The sequence below is a fragment of the Tupaia chinensis genome, unplaced genomic scaffold, assembly GCF_000334495.1.
Source record: "Tupaia chinensis unplaced genomic scaffold, TupChi_1.0 Scaffold000437_1, whole genome shotgun sequence".
In the NCBI taxonomy this organism is placed as follows: Eukaryota; Metazoa; Chordata; class Mammalia; order Scandentia; family Tupaiidae; genus Tupaia; species Tupaia belangeri.
Genome location: NW_006159942.1, coordinates 3,288,943 through 3,294,672, shown reverse-complemented (window position 1 = coordinate 3,294,672; position 5,730 = coordinate 3,288,943).

Genomic DNA, 5,730 nt, shown 5'->3' with positions numbered 1-5,730 from the left:
CTTTTGGCTGGACTATGACAGATTCATCAACATTCCAGACTACAATAAGCTTCTTTGTCAACTGCCTGTGATATATATAGACAATTTAATTAATAATATTTTTTTGGCTGAAAATTTTAAACATAAAAATAAGCAAAGTAATTTTTTGAGAGTTTTTTGTTTTATTTATTTATTTATTTATTTTATTTTATTTTATTTTATTTTTTGCTATAGGGCGTGTGCACTCGCCAGAAACACAGAGAGAGACAGAGAGACAGAAAGTGTGAAATCTCCCCGCAGGGGGGATGGTCATGTCTCAATCCCTTCTTCTCCATTCTCCTTTCAAGATCTTGGGCACACATGCGCACGCACCTGGCATGAGTTCAAGCCACAGGGTCTAGGACACGAATCGCAGTCGACTACCCAGGAATCTAGCGACATAGCCATTACACCAACTGCTGGTCTCACAAAGTAATTTAATATGATGACTCTCCATATACCTATCAATCAATCTGGACAATATTATTTTCTCTGTATCTTACCAACTTCTGTTCATATTATTTTGAACATACTCCAGACATGATTTTACTTTATTTTATTTTATTATTTTATTTTTGCTATAGAGCTTGTGCACTGGCCAGAAAGAGAGAGAAAGACACATAGGGAATGTGAGAAAAGGCCATATCACAATCCCTTCTCCTCCAGTCTCCTCATCTCCTCTCAGGACTTTGGGCACGCATGCATACATGCCTGGTTGATGTTTCAAGTTGGTGGGTCCAATACTCAAATAATGCAGCAGGCTGCATGTGGTCCAGTTTCTTAATCTACACTACCTGCTGCTCCGACATTAAATATTTTATCCATAAATGTATCTGTATATCTTTTTTTTTTTTTAAGAGAGAGATTTTTGCTAAAGGAAGCATGTACTTGCCAGAGACAGAGAGATGGAACGTAAGAAATCACCCTCCAGGGCGGATGGCCATGCTGCAATCCCTTCTCCTCCATTTCCTCTCGGGATCTTGGGTACACACACATGTGCCCAGTGTGAGTTTTAAGCTGCTGGGTCTAGGACTCAAACTGTAGTCAACTACATGGGAGTCCAGTGAAGTATCCGTTACACTATCTGCTGATCCCTATCTGTAGGTATATCTGAGAAAAGATGAACTATTCCTTTGATGACATACAGAATATTTATGTTGTAATTAAAAATTATGTATAATATCTTAATATCAAAATTCAATGATCTCATATATAAATATGTATATATATGAAACAAATCCAAAAGTATCTTTTGAAGAAACTAATCATTTTCTGTTACGTAGTTTCATATAACATAGTTTAACTTTTACTTCTGACATTTCTCTGTTCTGTAAATTGTATTTATAGCCTTGATCTGATTTATGTTTAATTTTTTGACAAGAATATTTTATAGGTAATGAACAATTCTTTTATCAGGAGACACATACAACCTGATCATTTCTATTTTGTGATGTTAACAACTGTTCATGTTTGTTTACTAGATCCATTTAATAAAATTGCGGAGTAGTGGTGTACTAAGTCTAATATTAATTCTCAACTTGATAGCTGATATATTTCTATAAAAATTACCCTTTCTCTTCTTCAATGGCAGAATGTGTATTAGAATATGGGATAAATTTGAGCTTTGCCCCTTATTAATTTAGAAATATTTTTTCTTTAGCAATCTGCAATGGTTAATTGAAGCTTTAAAATAATAATTTATTAATTCAAGAACTTAATCATATATATTACATTTATTGTGGTTATTATTGCTATTAGCATCAATGAAATCTTTTCATCAGGAAAAATAGAATTAGAATATCAAACAGTATTTTTTTCATTTATTCTAACCTATATTACAGGCATAAGTCCCAAATAAAAATATCATCAATATCCTATAATCTGAAATAACTATTAAAAGCATCTTTAAAGTTTTTTTAATCTTTATGCTATAATTTACTAATGATATCTACTCAATTACTATGTTGCTTTAAATCACTTGAAATAGATTCTTTTTATCTTTACATACAACTTTAGATTTATTTGTTTTATTTCGTTTTCAAGTTTTGAAAGTTTTCTCTTCTAACTACTAACATAAATGTTAGTAGTTCCTAACCCAAATGTCTTAAGTTATTCATATCCAAAGAAGTTCTGTTCCTGCCTCGTGTCTTGTGTGACTTCTATGTATCCACAGTTGGAATTTTATGCATATATATTTGCATTTCCTTGTTTATTAAACAAATGGCAATCTATCATGCATACTTTCCTAATATTAGCAATCTACTTTAGATATTATATGACATAATTACAGAAATTTTTCTTTTCTTTTTTGAAGTTTTGCCATAACATGTATGTGCTCACCCACAGACAGTTAGAGGGAAAGTGAGAAATCACCCCTCAGAGGGAATGGTCATGCCATAATTCTTTTTTTTTTTTTTGGAGGGGTTTTTGCTATAGGGCACGTGTGCTCACCAGACAAACAGAGAGAGACAGAGAGACAGAAAGCGAGAAATCAACCCCCAGGGGAGATGGCCATGCCGCAATCCCTTCTCCTCCATTCTCCTCTTGGGATCTTGGACATGCACACACACGCGCCCAGCATGAGTTTTAAGCCACCGGGTCCAGGATGCGAACTGCGGTCGACTAGGTGGGAGTCCAGCAACATAGCCATTATACTAACTGCTGGTCCCATGCCATAATTCTTTCTCCTCCATTATCCTCTGGAGATTTTGGGAATGCATGCACAGGTGCCTGGTGTGATTTTCAAGTCACCAGGTGCAGGACTCAAACTGTGGTCAGCCATGTAGGAGTCCATCGCCTTGAACACTAGGCCACCTGCTGGCCTCACTTATTCTTTTTCATAATTGCATAATACACTATTTTTGGATATACCATTGTTTAATCCCATATTATCTTAGAGACATGATTTTTAAGCAAGTCATTTAAACTACACATCATTACACATAGTAATGTAGTATTTTCCTTTCTTGTCCTGGATGCTGGATATATTGTGGCTGTTGTTTTTGCTATAGGGCATGTGTGCTCACCGTAGATAAGGGGGGAGAGACAGAAGGAGAGATGAAATGAGAAATTGCCCCTAGGTGGATGGCCACACCACAGTCCACACAATCCACACAATCACGCCCATGCAGCATGAGTTTTAACCCACTGGGTCAGGATTCCAACAGCACAGCTGGCTCTGTGGGATCCAGCACCTTAACCTTCATGCCACCTGCTGGCCCAATTGAAATTTCATTGCCATAGCAGTTCAGTGTCATGTAAGAATAAAATTATCATTTAAAAGAAATTATCAGAAGATGTCATATCATCTTTTCTACCTGAATTTTGATTACTTGAACCACATTTAGATGTGTACATGTACCTTTATTATTTTGAATTTTCAAAATTAGCTCATTCTTTCAAGATGAAAAGAACTTTCAAAACCTTGATTTTAGTTGTTGCACTTTCTCTATTAAAATATTTGTTAAAATTGCAGTGCATATCTGAACCATGTATGCAATCTAGAATACCCCAATAGTGCTTCTGACAGAGATATTGACCATCAATAAATCATGTCATGGATAGCTTTCAATCAGAAATTACTCAACCTGGTTCTAAGTTATGCTTTATGTCTTTCTCAGAGTAGGTGGGCTTTAAAAAATATTTGGGTTTTAATTTATTTTCATTTAAAATGTATAGAAGTTGAAATATCATGAATGTTGTAAATAGACTAGGATCTAGATATAATGTAGATAAATTTGGGATATTAACAAAGTATAAACTAAACAGATCAGGTATTGCCAGAAATTGAGAAACCAAAATGTATTAATGGTAATACCTTAAAGTATTATATTTCCTTTCAATTTGCATTGAAAGAATCCTCTCTGACTCCCCTTAATTTACCTGACCAGCAAAACAATGCTGTGAGGAAGATAGGGCAAATCCTGCCATCCACATAAGCAACCCTAACTCAGAAAGGAACAGATTTCTGTAGTAGACGTATAATTAGCTAACTAATGGTCAGTTTTTTGGTACTCATTCATTCTAATTCCATTACAAATATCACGCAGAAACCAATATAAATAAGAGTAAGGCTCAATGTCATTTTGTGGGTAAATGCCTGAATAGGGTTTAAGCCAACATTTAACTGGTTTCTTCAAGAATGGTCTGAGGGAGGGAACTGGCAGTTGGCATAATGGCTATGTCACTGGACTACCATGTAGTCCACTGCAGTTCGCATCCCGGACCCGGTGGCTTAAAACTCACGCCAGGTGCATGTGCGTGCGTGCCCAAGATCCCGAGAGGAGAATGGAGGAGAAGGGATTGCAGCATGACCATCCCCCCTGGGGAGTGATTTCTTGCTTTCTGTCTCTATGTCTTTCTCTGTCTGGTGAGCGCACATGCCCTATAGCAAAGGAACCGCTCCAAGAAAAAAAAAAAAAAAAGGTCTGAGGGAAATCTGAAAATTAAAGCAATGAAAACAGAGTTGGTATTGGACTGACTCCAGTATTAGCTAAGCTTCTTTGATAGTAGAAAGTACAATAGATAAGTTGAAGTAAATGATACATACATGCACACACATCTATCAAAAGGAAAAATACTAAGCTATAACATGATTTCAAATGGAAATTCTTAAAACCACTGCAGTTAGAAATAATGCTGAAATGTAAGGAAACTGTATAAAGACTTCGTAGAAGTGACTTTTCCAATTATTATGAAACAAACTGATTTCTAAAATTATTTTGATCCTGAACTATGGCAAATTAAGAGTGGTAAAGGTGGCATGTATCCCTTAAATTATCTTGAGGAAACATGAAGGTATAGAATTCCTCAGTAAAACTTGTGTTGGTACCAAACACTCAGAGTAATGTTGCCTCCCCTGTAATTTCAGTAAAGGCAGAGGCCAGTCTGGCTTGAAGTGTGGGGTTTTAATAACCTCAGGATTCTTGCTGGTGTCATGCTGACAACTGGTGTCTCAGTGCTGGCCAGATGTGGGGTGTGTGGAGGAAAGGGGCCTGGGGAAGAACATCTGGAGGACGGATACGAAGACAGCATTGTTGAGACAGGGAGGTTGTGTTGTTATATTTTGATCAATTAGACCGGGGAGAAATGTTCACATATTGAAATGATCACCTTGTAAGCTAAATAATGTAATTGAATATATTAAAAAAAGTAAATAAAAAATAAAAAAAAGAAATAGACTTTCCTAAAATTTTATCTACTCTACTCCTTCTCACCTTGGTGCCTATTGCTTCTTGCCAGAGCAATCTGAACACCTTAATAAACAGGATGGTTGTCATCAGCAAAGGGGGTAGACTGGGTGTTTTTTGGCCTCCACTCATACCATGGGCGGTTGACATGCCCAGGTGTGTAATAGGCCAGTATTTTTTAAAAGCCTCTTTCCCATTCAGACTCTCCTGAATCCATGGCTGAAGGAAGATTTCTCAGGCTGATGCACATCCTTGCCAGGATCTCAACAGCTAAGACAATCTGAAGAGTACATAGATCAAACATAGCAAATAGAAAGACTTCCAATTTCGCCTGTAACCTTTGATGTCAAAATAACTATAAAATATCCTAACCAAAGGAAGATGTAAGGGGTGGAAGTCATAGTAGTAATCATGGAAGTCACTAAGAGAAATAAAAAGGATGTAGAACAAAGGCCAAACTGGCAATACGGTTTTAAAGTACTTTCTGTCTTCATCGCTTCAACTGCAAGCCCAGTGTATTTCA